This window comes from Rattus norvegicus, chromosome 9, assembly GCF_036323735.1.
Source record: "Rattus norvegicus strain BN/NHsdMcwi chromosome 9, GRCr8, whole genome shotgun sequence".
Classification (NCBI taxonomy): domain Eukaryota; kingdom Metazoa; phylum Chordata; class Mammalia; order Rodentia; family Muridae; genus Rattus; species Rattus norvegicus.
The window spans coordinates 75020663-75035075 of NC_086027.1; the positions used below are offsets into that span (position 1 = coordinate 75020663).

The 14413-nt window shown below is 38.9% G+C and overlaps 1 pseudogene; it reads right to left on the minus strand.

Annotated features, from left to right (window-relative positions):
• Window positions 1-382: 382 nt before the first annotated feature.
• Srek1-ps1 (splicing regulatory glutamic acid and lysine rich protein 1, pseudogene 1) overlaps window positions 383-14413 on the minus strand; it is a 61286-nt pseudogene continuing 47255 nt past the window's right edge.

Below are 14413 nucleotides of genomic sequence, written 5' to 3' on the forward strand. Positions count from 1 at the left end.
TGTACAAATTGCGAGCACATCATCAAACTGTATATATTGAAATTTTATTTTAAAAAAATAAAACAATGCAAAATTGAGTAACTAGCATCATTTTTAAGAGCCTCCACTGCTCATCTTCGTGGGGAGTTCCCCTCCGGATCTCTGCTTTTCTGGCAAACACTGATGCACCCACCACATGACAAGTGTGGCGGCCACCATGGAATGCAGACTTCAGAAGATGGTCAGTTTGAGTAACATGTGGCATTTCATGGTGTCCGTGCTCAGTAACAGGATGTCTGCAATGTCCCCTCACAGCTGGAAGAGCTTTAGTTGCCATGTGTTTCTCTCTCCAGTTATACCTTGGGTTTGATCCCACCATGGAGGAGAGATAGGGCGGGTAGGCCTACACAGCATCAGCCTTGCTGCACAGGTGCTCTTTGTGTTTGGCAATTCCCATTGTGCTGTCCTTTATTTTCTTCCTCAGTCCTTGGAGAATCCTTCTCATCTACATCTTTTCTCACAGTTGAATCTTCCTCTTTACTGTGCTCCTTCTCCTTAACTGGTGTTAGTCTTCTCCACCTGCTCCTTCCTATCTTGGTCACTAGAATTCTTTTTTGTGGAGGTGGATCTCTCTCTCTCTCTCTCTCTCTCTCTCTCTCTCTCTCTCGCTCTCTCTCTCTCGCTCTCTCTCTCTCGCTCTCTCTCTCACTCTCTCTCGCTCTCTCTCGCTCTCTCTCTCGCTCTCTCTCGCTCTCTCTCGCTCTCTCTCTCTCTCTTCTGAAAGAACTCCTGCTCCTTCTCCTCCACCTGTCCCCACTTATACTATGAGATCATCTTGATGCATTGTAACTTTGGGGTGGTGTAATAGACTTCTTCCTTTTTTCATCTATCTCTTTGGATCTGTCTTTTCCCCTGCTCCTGGACTTTATCGTGTTCCTTCTCCTTCTCTTTGTCTTGCTCCTTTTTATGGTCCTTTTTCTTTCTAGCGGACTTTATCTTTGTCTTTACCCTGCTTCTTGACTTCTTCATGCTCCTTTTCCTCTCTCTTTCCTTTTCCTCTCTCTCTCCTTCACTAGTTCCTTCTCAGGTATCTTTTCTCTTTTCCTGTGACTGCGACCAGCTCCTTGACTTCTGCCTCTCCCTACACTTAGAATGTTTCTTATGTGGCCTCTTGGATCTACGTCTATCTTTCTGTCTTGAACATGACCTGTTATGGGATCTACTCCTGTGCTTTGACTGTGATCTCTTCCTTCTAGAATGGGATTTTGAACTAGACCTGGACTTTGAGCGAGTCTGGGAAGGAGATTGCCTGCTTTTCCTTTCATTGCTCTTTCCAGACTTTGGTTCAATGGCTGCCGAGATAAATGACTGAGCCTCCCCTCCCGTACTCTTTTCATTGTTTCTTCTAACTCTTTAACTACAGCCTGAGGAGCCATCTCAGGAGGTTTTACTATGGCATTCTGGGAGTGATTTATTTTCAGTCCCCTGTCTCCAAACGTAACTCCATTAAAAGCAAGGGCCCTTGGTACAGAATTTTGGTCTGCAAATTCCACAAAAGCGAATTGAGTTGGCTGAGTCTCATCATCTGCCATCGGAAAAAACTTCACTTCTCCAACTTGTTTAAAAAATTCAAGTATTTGATCAGCTGACATTGTCTGTGAATTCAAATTTCCAACATGAATTGTTCTCCTAATTTCATCAGTTCGGGAAGGATCCACATTTCCGGTAAGTGGTGGCTGTGGTATCTCTCCAAGTGTAATATTTGGGTCCAGTGCTGCTTTCGGTATGGCTCCCATATTGCTGAGTGAAACACCAAGACTACTCATTGCAGTCAGGAGATTGGAGGCTGGTGTGGGAAGTGTAGAACTAGAGTTTCATAAAGGTTACTCATTGTCAGAGCCCGAATGTGCAGAACTAGAGTTTCATAAAGGTTGCTCATTGTCAGAGTCCAATGTGCAGGGCCGACGTGCCTGAGGGAGAGCCAGAGATAGGACTTGCCAAACCAGCTATCAGTCCCAAGGACACTGACCATCCTTCCTTCCCCAAGGACACCCTCCCCTTCCTTCACCCCCCTGAGTGAGATGAGCCACCCTACCTGCCTGCTGAGCTGCTAGATAACACATACTCCTTGCTGATGTAATTTCGCGCCGAAAGTACTGTGCACCATTTGAATTGACCAATCATGTGTAACCGCGCGAATGCCCCTTACCTCCCCTATAAAAACCCCCGAGTTTGGAAGCTCGGGGTCGATTCCTCTGTCTCCTGTGTGAGATACGTGTCGACCCGGGATCCCGCTAAGACCCGGGATCCCGTTAATAAAGCTACCTCTTGCTGTTACATCAAGAATGGCTCCTCGTGATTCCTGGGGGCACCCCACCCTGCGATCGGAGCGAGAGACGCGGCTCCCTGTTTTGGGGTACGCTCTTTCAGAAGCAACCTGTATCAGGCACCAGGTACCAGGCACCAGGCTTGTCATGGCTGGAGCAAGAGTCGGTAAAGAAAGGGATTTGGCTTCTTCTGCGATTTTACCTTCTGCACAAGGAACTACAATCAGAGTTTTGTCAATAAAAACCGTGTTAGAAAGATGCTGGGCCACACCAATGCTTGATGGGTCATGAAACTTAATATAACATACTTTGGAGAAAAAGGCAGGAGGTATATTGTCTGGGAGGTAGAGCGTAGCTCCTCAATTTCTTCCAGGAAGGAAAAGAGCGTCCGCTGGTCACTGCCTCACTATAACGAGAGGTTCCTCACCTGAATCACCAACTAGGGAAGAAGCCAGAAGCCACCTCTATTCATCCCAGCCCCTCTGCCATTGCCTTTCCGTTCCCCAAGATTCACGATGCATCAGTGACTGTCGGCGCCAGCACCGACCTGGTACGAGAATTGGGCGAAAGCCTACGGGATGAAAGAAGCACACACACACAGGTTATTCATGTCAAGCCAGGAGAGGAAGAGAGAGAGTCCTGTAGCTTTATTCACCACTTATATACCCAAGTTCCCCAGGTAATATCTGGGAAGCACAGTGGGAAACCCTGGCTCGTGACTACCTGGCTCGGTAACAAAAAAAGACCGGCTTCAAGATCTGAATTAATTAGGGAGAAATCCGAGAAGACCAGCCTAAATCTCCAGGATAAAGGCTGAGGAAGTAAAAGGCAGAAGTAAGTTGACCACCACCCAGGTGTGGTCCAGGTGTGTCAGTTCCACATGCATCAGCCGGGCTCAGCAGAGGTCATGCAGTGGAGATATTGGGTGTTACTACTTGGTCTTTTCTTCCTGTGCTGTAAATACATGGGAGAGGCCTCTGTCCAACAATTCCATGACTTCTTAACTGTGGCCATGCAGTTGCAAAGCAGCCAGGCCCAAATCCAATATGGCACTACAAGTGACTGCTAAGGGTTTTTCTATCTTGTTGATTTTCTCAAAAAAGCAAAACAAACAAACAAGCAAAAATCAGTTCTTGGTTTCATTGATTCTTTGTTTTCTTTGTCTCTCACTGATTGATTTCAACCCCAATTTTCATTATTTCCTGCTTTCTATTCCTCTTTGGTATGCTTGCTTCTTTTTTCTTTTTAATCTAGAGCTCACATGTGTTCTTTTAAATTGTTGGTAGGAGAACTTCGGAGGCTCTTAGGGCTATGAACTTTCCTCTTAGTACTGCTTTCATTGTGTATCATAAATTTAGGTATGTTGTGCCTTTAATCTTATTGAATTCTGGAAAGTCTTTAATTTCCTTTTTACTTCTTCCCTGATTCAGAAATCATTGAGTAGAGAGTTGTTCAATTTCCAGGAGTGTGTAGGCTTTCTTGTATTTCTGTTGTTATTGAAGTCCAGCTTTAATCCATGGTGGTCTAATAAGATACAGGTGTTATTTCAATTTTCTTGTATCTGTTGATCCTTGTTCTTGGACCAACAATATGGTCAATTTTGCAAAAGGATCCATAAAGTGCTGAGAATGTACATCCTTTTATGTTTGGGTGAATTATTCTATAGATGTCTGTAAGGTCCAGTTGATTCATAATGTCCGTTAGTTTCATTATTTCTCTGTTTAACTTTTGTTTGGGTGAGTCATCAATTGGTGAGAGTGGAGTGTTGAAGTCTCCAACTATTAATTTGTGGGGTTCAATATGCTCTTGTGTTTGGGGCATGGATGTTCAGAAACTGAGATATCATCTTGGGAGACGTATCCTTTGATGCATATGAAGTGTCCTTCCTTGCATGTTTTGATTAATTTTGGTTGAAAGTATATTTTATTAGATATTAAAATGGCTACCCCAGCTTTGTTCTTGGGTCCATTTGCTTAGAAAACTTTTTTCCAGACTTTTACTCTGATGTAATGTCTATCTTTATTGCTTAGGTGTGTTTCTTGTATATAGCAGAACGATGGATTCTGTTTTCACATCTATTCTGTTAGCCTGTGTCTTTTTATTGGGGAATTGAGCCCATTGATATTGAGTTGAAAGGAAAATTATACAGATTTGAGGTTTAAAAATATGAAGTTAAAAGAATAAGTTTTAAATTCAGACTCAGGACTAAACACTGTGAAAAGCAAGCCCAGGCAGCCCTGCCCTGCCGCTAGAACTAACAGACCATAAAAGGAAAGGAACACAGAACAGACCAGGAGTACCGGATCTGACTCACAGGCCACCTGGCAGGAAGAGATAAGCCCCCAGCCCCCGACATCCAGGACGCCCCAAACCTGCCAATGTGTGTAGCTATACCTTATTACCTCATCATGTGAAATAGCCAATCATATGTGAACATGTCTATGTGCCTCGTTTGAATCCACCAATCCCTGTAACTGTGCATCTGCTTCTGTACGCCCGCTTCTGCTTCCCCAATCCCTATAAAAGCCCCATGCTGGAGCTGCTGGGCGCGCAAGTCCTCCGAAGAGACTGTGTGCCCGCAGGTACCTGTGTTTTCCAATAAACCCTCTTGCTGATTGCATCCGAGTGGACTCAGCTTGGTCATTGGGCGCTTGGGACTCCTCCTGAGGGAAAGGTCCTCTCTGGGGGTCTTTCAGAGTGATGTTAATGACCAATGATTGCTATTTCCTGTTAATTTGGTGTTATTTGTGATAGTGTGTGTGTGTGTGTGTGTGTGTGTGTGTGTGTGTGTGCTTCTTTTGTTTTTGCTGGTATGGAATTACTTATTTCCTGTATTTTCTTGAATGCAGTTATTCTCCTTGGGTTACAGTTGTCTTCTAGTATTTTCTGTAGGACTGGATTTGTGGATGGATGGTGTTTGAATTTGGATTTGTTTTTGAAATATCTTATTTTCTCCTATGGTGATTGAGAGTTTTGCAGGGTATAGTAGCCTAGGTTAGCATTTGTGATTTCTTTTTTATTTAGAGGTCACAAGATATCTAGGCCCTTCTAGAGTTTTGAGTCTCTGTTGAGAAATCAGGTGTAATTCTGATAGGTCTGCCTTTGTACATTATCTGGCCTTTTCCCTTGCTGCTTTTAATATTCTTTTTTGGTTCTGTTCATCTCACGATTTGATTATTTTGTGGCAAGAGGATTTTCTTTTCTGTTCCAATATGGTTGGTGTTCTATAAGCTTCTTGTATGTTTATAGGCATCTCTTTCTTTAGGTTGGGAAAGTTTTCCTTTTTAGTTTTGCTGAAAATAATTTTCTAGGCCTTGAAGCTGGGATTCCTCCCCTTCTTCTATTCCTATTATATTTACATTTTTTCATAATATGCTAGATTCCCTGAAGTTTTGTGTCAGGAATTTTTTAGATTTAACATTTTTCTTGCCTGATGCATCAATTTCTTCTATCGTACCTTCTATGCCTGAGATTCTCTTTTCCATCTCCTGTATTCTCTTGGTGATGCTTGCATCTGTTTTTCCTGTTCACTTCCCTAGGCTTTCCATCCATAGGATTACCTCAGTTTGTGTTTTCTTTATTGCTTCTATTTATACTTGAAAGTCTTCCACACTTTTATTGATCTCTTTGCCTGTTTGATTGTATTTCCCGTATGCCTTTAAGGTATTTATTTGTTCCATCTTTAAAGACCTCAATGTGTTTGATTTAATTTTCCTGTATTTCTTTAAGGGATTTACTCATTTTCTATTTAAAGGCCTCTATCATCTTTATAAGTTCGAATTTAAGGCCATTTTCCTGTGCTTCAGATGTGTTAGGATATTCACAGCTTGCTATGGTAGGGTAGTCATGCTCCAAAAGTGTTATATTGCCCTTGCTTCTGTTGATTGTGTTCTTTCAAGGGTCTTTAGCCACCTGGATGGTTTTAGTCCCTAGATGTTTGTGCTGTAGTAGATATTGGAAGGGAATTTGACCTTGACAGCCCTGGTGTGACAGGACTCTGATGGGTAACCTTTGGTTCTATTGTACCAGATCAGTAGATCTGTATGTTTTAGGATCTGTAGGTTTGCATGGCTCAGCATTCACAGGTGTTATGGACTGAGAGTTGGCAGGAAAATTTATATTTAGAATTATTAAGGTGACGTTTTTACTTCCACAATTGTATAGTTTAAAAGTTTAAGACTTTCAAATTGATGAAACATGAAGAGTAATAAAATTCCAGTATTGGAAAGTATCACAAAATAATTGCACTGGTACAGTATGAATAGAGAGAGAATCTATAACATCAAGGATAGATTAAGATAAGGATTAGGATTATGAGTTTCAGCAAATGCTAGAAGGGCCTTAGGTTGGCGTTCTGGGTTTACTTTCCTAGCAGTCTGAAAGAAAGAAAGAAAGAAAGAAAGAAAGAAAGAAAGAAAGAAAGAAAGAAAGAAAGAGAGAAAGAGAGAGAGAGAGAGAGAGAGAGAGAGAGAGAAAGGAAGGAAGAGAAAGAAACAATACAAGAAAAGAAAATGTCTTGACCTTCAACCTGAAATCTACATAATCCTTATGACACAGGCAGTAGTTTGATTACACATGAGAACATACAGTGTTGAATGTCATTATGTGCTTCACATTTAGCACAAACATTCTCAGGTTTCCTTGCTTCTTTGGTTCTTCAGCTTTTTTGTTGTAGTAACAAGATTTATATTAAGTATATTCATGTTTACTACCAACTTTCTTTGCACTACTAATGCTTTATCCACAAATCTTGTGATGTGTAAGAAAAGTAAAATTTCTACTAAGAAGACAAAAGAAAAAGAACATGTATCTCAAGAACTATTATAAATATGATAAAGTTTGATATTAAAAACACAAGGTGAATTTAAAATTATTGATAGTTCTATGCCCTTGTAAAACTTTCTTTATGGTTGGACACATTAAATGGATTTTTGTTTCTCTCGTTAGGAGGCAGGTAGATATTAGATTAATAGAATTTCTAAGTAGAAACAGAGTGTATCATAATATAAACAACTAAGTTGAATCTTAATAAAGCTATATGCCATTGCTAAACACAAAATCACACAATAAAATGCATACTATTTAGAAACAATAATTCAAAATTGCTATCAATGCTCTTAACTATTTGAGAAAAAGAGGTATGGATTCTTGTGAGAAGGCACATACAAGAATTGTTTTTTTTTTCTGTTATCTTATACAAACTGCAAGAACATCATGACTGTCTGATGTACTACAGATAATCTTGTGTAAGTTATGGCACCCAGAACAAAAATGCAATGAGTGGAACTTCCACAAATCAAAGCACAGTTCTTAATAATAACACTTGTTAAAAGAGGGAGGGTAGAATTGTTCCTCACTGTAGGAGTCCCACAGCATCTTTTTTTATTTTAGCATCAACTTTCAATGCATCTGCATTGCCAGAATACCCAGAGTGTTTGTGTCATACAGACATAATTCTATTTGCTTTAATATCCTATAATTACTTCTTCAATAAAATAATTATCACGTTTGTTGCAAAATAACAACCAAACAAAAGTTCAGTCTTTTATTCTGTGGTTACAAGAGACTTCCGTGAGTTTGAACGTTTAATTTAGTTCCTCCATGGTCATATCAAAATGATAATACATTGATCTCAGGAGAAACACTTCAGACTTGTCAAGCTTGAATTGTGTTAAAGATAGACTTAAAAGAGAAATACTACAACTGTGGAAGTGTAAGCTTCCTGCTCAATAAACACTAGCAAAGATGCTTCACTACCTTGTATCTATGTCCTATTTTTCTTGTTTAGAGTCCTGCAAACCTTTCATCTTCCTGAGAGCTCAGGAAGTCTGGAGAATATGAATGGTCCTTTGTTGCATAAGCTATTTATTATTCCTTACAAGCGATAAGAATTTATTTACGGAGCTTCAAGTTTTGACCACAGGGCTGAAAGCTTCTGATTCATATCTACTGATATTGAATAACAAAGCAGTTACACAGAATAATCTCTGGAAGGGTCTGTCAAATATTTCTCACCCTTAGCATATGTTAAACACAGCATCCAGTAGTGTTAAAAACACAAAACGTCTAGGAACTGTCTTGGGGATTCTGTGGACAAGAAAGTCAAGGAAACAGCATCAATTCCAAGGTTCGTCAGAATCAACACCCACACGGACACTTGTCTGACACAGGCACTACTAAAGTGAGCATGATGGCAGGTAGCTGTGTGATTTTCACCCTTTTGAATTATAATGTGACTATTTTAGAGGACCATGTTCAGGTTGGAGTACACTCTGAACTGGGAGGATTTTGTACACAGCAGTCTTCACGCTGCTCTTTCACATGGACCTGATGTCTTGTTTACCTGGCAGATCTTCTGAAGGTTCAGATTCTTCCAGACTGCTGCAATGTACTTGTGTATTTTCCTTTCAAATCTCCTGATATCTTAAGAGAAACCAAGGGGGAAATTTATAAACACAACCACTTAATGTAATCTGGAAAAAATCCTGTGCCTGATCTCTGCATTTAAAACAAAGTATTCAATACTGACTTGGGCATACCCTATACCCACTACCTACCCCTGCCACCGTGCCTGCAGCCCAAAAGGGCACACTGGTCAAAATAGATAAGAGACCCACTTTCCCTCAGAATTCATACCCTGGGGTTTGCCTTCTCCATTTACAATAGCATACAACCATCAAGACATTCTGCTGAGAACACTCTATTGAAATTGGTGGCATTATTTTCTTTTGCTCATCCTACACAGATGTAACCATAGGCATACTCATAAGAGATGCTTCAAGACTAATAGGCTTGGAAATATATTGTACATACAATTAAATGGGTTTTCTGCATTCTAAAGAACATCTTTGCAGCTTTGTTTAGAAGAGAAGGAGAGTAATATATCCTTAGAGAGTTGTTATTGCTTTTTTTTAATTAGCTAATTCATAAAACAATAAAAAGCTAGTAGATACCAAGTGTATATATGTTTGTTGGAACATATTTCTAGGTAGGATTTAAATTATTAATTTTATTAAAATAAAAATCAATGAGTTGTTTTAGCTTCGCATCCCTTATTTCATAGAAGAGTGGTCATAGATTGCTGGAATGATATTAGTCTTTTGAAGGTGGCAGTCCTAGTAAAAGGGGAGGAATTATGTAAGTAGTATGGACAGGTGTACTATGAAGTAGGGAGAAAAGGAAAAAACTGTAAAATGTAACCAAAAAATGAGGATAGATCACTCTTCAAGAGTTTCTTTCATCATGAGACAAATTCTAAAGACAATGTCTGATTGGTAAATGTTTTACCTGCCCTAGGATCCCTCTTATTCCTTTAGTTTAGATCCCAAAGACCCACCCACTAGATACTGCTTCTACTTCATCACCCACCCTTGACATTCTGTGCCTATTCCCACCACTAGGAAATATCCACTGCTCAAGTGTAGGCTGTGCCAGTTAAAAGAACAGAGACCTTCTGCTGAAGGTCTATGTTAGCTGCCAGAAGTCCAACCTCAACTCCTAAAAAGACTTCCTGTTTTACCAGAGGTGACACTGGTCACCAGAAATAAAAACCAAAAGACCAGCAGAACAAAGATGAAACAGAAACTCAGAAACAAAACACACCCATCCAACAAAGACAAACTCAGAAACTTGTACCCAGACTTACATTCAACCCAAACCCAGATGCCTAGATGCTAGTGTAAGAACAACGTCAACAAAGCCAGGGCAACATGGCCTAGCCAGAACCCAGCTATTCTACTACAGCAATCCCTGAATATTCCAAATAAAGCAGAAGCATAAGAAAATGACTTAAAACCAATTTTATGAAGACAGAAGTCCTTAAAGGGGAACAGAATAAATCCCTTCAGGAAATCCAGAAAAACACAGACAATTGGAGGAACTGAATAAATCCTTTAAAGAAAATCAAGAAAAAAAACAAAGAAATGAAGGAAATTAATAAAATCATTGAAGAACTGAAAATGGAAATAGAAGCAATAAAAAGAAATCTGAGGGAATCCTGAAGATTGAAAACCTAAGTAAGCAAACAGGAAGTACAGACTCAGGCATCACCAACAGAATATTAGAGATGGAAGAAAGAATCTCAGGCACTGAAGATAGCAATAGAAGAAATTGATACATCAGTCAAATAAAATGTTAAATCTAAAAAACTTCCAAAATATCCAGGAAATCTGGAACACTATGACAAAGCCAAACCTAAGATAATGAAAATAGAAGACGAGTTCCAGCTCAAATAGCCAGAGAATATTATTAACAAAATCATACAAAAATTATTTAACATTAAGAAAGCTATGCTTATAAACATACAAGAAGCTTACAGAACACAAAATAGATTGGACCAGAAAACAAAATCCTCCCAACACATAGTAATAAAAACATTAAACATAGAGGACAAAGGCAGAATATTAAAAGCTATAAGGGAAACAGCCCAAGTAACATATAAAGGCAGATTTATTAGAATTATACGGGGCTGGGGATTTAGCTCAGTGGTAGAGCGCTTGCCTAGGAAGCGCAAGGCCCTGGGTTCGGTCCCCAGCTCCGAAAAAAAAGAACCAAAAAAAAAAAAAAAAAAAAAAAAAGAATTATACCCAACTTCTCAGTTGAGACTCTAAAAGCCAGAAGGTCCTGGATAGATCTCTTGCAGACTCTAAGAGACAAGAGATGCCAGCCCAGACTACTATAGCAAACAAAACTTTCAATTTCCATAGATGGAGAAAACAGAATATACCATGTCAAAGTCAAATGAAAGCAATATCTATCCACGAATCCATCCCTAAAGAAAGTACTAGAAGAAAAAAATCAACCCGAGGAGGTTGATACCAAGGAGGTTCTCATACTAAACATATGAAAACACAAAAAATAAATAATATTACAGCAGCAAAACCAAAAGAAGGCGCACACACACACACACACACACACACACACACACACACCCCAACCACCACCACCACCCCACTACCACCGCTACCACTAACAACAAGGCAACAGGAATTAATAGATTAATAATCATTGGTGAAAAAATACTCTCAATATCAATACACTTAATTAGTCAGTAAAAAGACATAGCATAACGAAATGGATGTGAATATAGGTTTCATCTTTTACTGAGTACAAGGAACATATATCAACATCAGAGGTAGACGTAACTGCAGCATAATGCATTAGAAAAAGACATCCCAAGTGAATGGACCCAAGAAGCAAGCTGGTGTAGCTAGCTTCTAATATCTAAGAAAATAACTTCTAACCAAAATTTATCAAAAGAAATGGGGAAGGACACTTCACACTCATCAAAGAAAAATCCACCAAGATGACATCTCAAGTTTGAATATCTATACCCTAAACACAAGGGTACCCACATTTGTAAAAGAAACATTACTAAACTTAAATCACACATTGTACCTCACAGATTGTACCTCACACATTAATCATGGGAGACATCAATACCCCACTTCCACTAACAAACAGGTCATCCTGACAAAAACTAAACAGATAAATAATGGAACTAACAGACATCATCAATCAAACGACACAACAGACATCTATAGAACATTTCGCCAAAACATAAAGGAAGATACCTTTTTCTTAGCACATCATGGAACTTTCTCTAAGACTTCCAAATATTCAATCACAAAGCAAGTCTCAATAGATATAAGAAAATTGAAATAACCACCTACTATCAGACCATCAGGAATTAAAACTAGATTTCAAGAACAAAAGAAACAACAAAAAGCCTACAGTCTCATGGAAACTGATCAACTTTCTACTGAAAGACCACTGAATAAAACAAAAATAAAGAAAGAAATTAAAACTTCCTAGAATCCAATGAAAAGGAATGCACAACATGCCCAAACTTATGTGACACAATAAAAATAGTGCTGAGGAAAGTTCATAGCACTAAGTACCTATTAAAGAAATTAGAGAGATGTCATAGCAGTGACTTAAGAGCACATCTGAAAGCTCTAGAATAAAAGGAAGCAAATACACCCAAGAGTGAGAGATGTCAGAAAATAATCAAACTGAGAGATGAAATCATTAAAATAGAAACAAATAGAACAATATAAAGAATCAATGAAACCAAGTGTTGGTTCTTTGAAAAAATCAACAAAATAGATAAACTCTTATTCAAACTGAAAGTCAAACAGAAAACATTCAAATTAACAAAATCAGATACAAAATGGGGGGGCTGGAGAGATGGCTCAGCCGTTAAAGGCTAGGCTCACAACCAAAATTACAAAATGGGGGCAGACACCCAGGTAATTCAAAGAATCATTAAGCCTTACTTCAAAAACTTTTACTTCACAAATTGGAAATTCTAAATGCAATGGACAAAGTTCTTGGTAGATCCCACTTACTAGAGATAAATCTAGATCATATAAAATTTAAATAGGCACATAATCTCCAAAGAAACAGAAGCAGTCATTAAAAGTTCCCCAACCAAATAAAAACTCAGGGCCAGTTTTAGTGCAGAATTCTACCAGACTTCGAAAGAAGAGCTCATTGTTTTACTTTTCAAATTATTCCACAAAACAGAAACAGAAGGAACATTGCCAAATTCATTTTATGAGACCATAGTCACCCTGATATCCAAAGCACACAAAGATACAACTAAGAAAATTAAAGATCAATTTTCCTCATGAATACCGATGTAAACATACTCAAAAAAGTACTTGAAAATTAATCAAAGAACACATCGAAAATATCATCCACCATAGTCAAGTAGGCTTCATCCCAGAGATGCAGGGATGATTCAACATATGAAAATCTGTCTATGTAATACACCATACAATCAAACTAAAAAAAACAAAGAAGCCCCATGATCATCTCATTAGATGCTGAAAAGCTTTTGACAAAATCTAACACTCCATCACAATAACAGTCATGAAGAGATCAGAAATACAAGGGACATACCTAAATATAATAGAGGAAATGTACAGCAAGCTTATAGCCAACATCAAATTAAACATAGAAAAACTCAAAGCAATTCCATTAAAATCAGAAATAAGACAAGTTTGTCATTACATGTATTAAAGTTCTAGCTAGAACTATTGCACCTCACTAATAAGGCTTTCCATGCAAAATGGAGGATTCCTTTTTCTTAGGAGGCCTTCCTCTACTACCCCTGATTTGGGGTATAGTAATATGTATAGTAAAGCCTTTATGAGTGGCTCCAAGTGAAATGTAAAGCTTTATGCCTGGCTTTAAGTGAAATGTTTCAGCAAGACCTTTGCTATATTTGGGCCAATCAGTGGATGCTGAGAAATTGCTTTGAGATTGATTGAACCTTGAAGAAATGTTTTCTCTCTAGAGAATCTCTACTTGGTGGTACATGAGAGTGTGCAACTACACCAACCTTGGTCCCACAACACTACTGACAAACCTGGAGATCTTACTTTGGATTATGGCTAGCTATGGTCAAAATGGATTGAGATTTGTATGGGTTGTCTGTTCTTGTGGGTAGCAAGAACACGATAACTTTGGTGGCTGGAACATTTCCCAGTCCCAATTAACCTTGTGTAATGTTTGGATAAAGTAACTGGAGTGAGCTAGCTGGGTATCAGCATTTTCCAAGAAGGCTGAAATCCTCTGCTCCTTCAGAAAATGAAGAATTAGCATCTTGATGAGCTTCTCTCTCTACAGGGACACCTACAATCAACATCAATCAGTACTGGGAAGTCCAACCCACACCCTACCTGGGAAATGTCACGAAATTGCAGGTTCAAATTCCATGAAAATGAGGTATGTCTAGTACATTAAGCCTTAGCCAATGGAACTTTACCGAAAGAAAAATCACTTCCCACTCTACTAGGCATGTATATATATATATATATATATATATATATATATATATATATATATATATATATATCACCTTGAATAAAGTATATGTCTACAAGCCACTGCACAAGGTGAGATTATCTCAGTGAGCTATTTCATTAAGATCCTAGGAGAAGCCTCCCACCCTCCTGTCCTTAGCATTCACTCCCAGATTCTGCAGACCTCACCTGTTCTAGGCTCTGCTTCACCCTTTAGCCTGATGTGCAGCAGCATCTAGACACCCTGAGAGGTAAAAAACAGAGAACATGGGATGACAGCTGGACCCCAACGTTTGT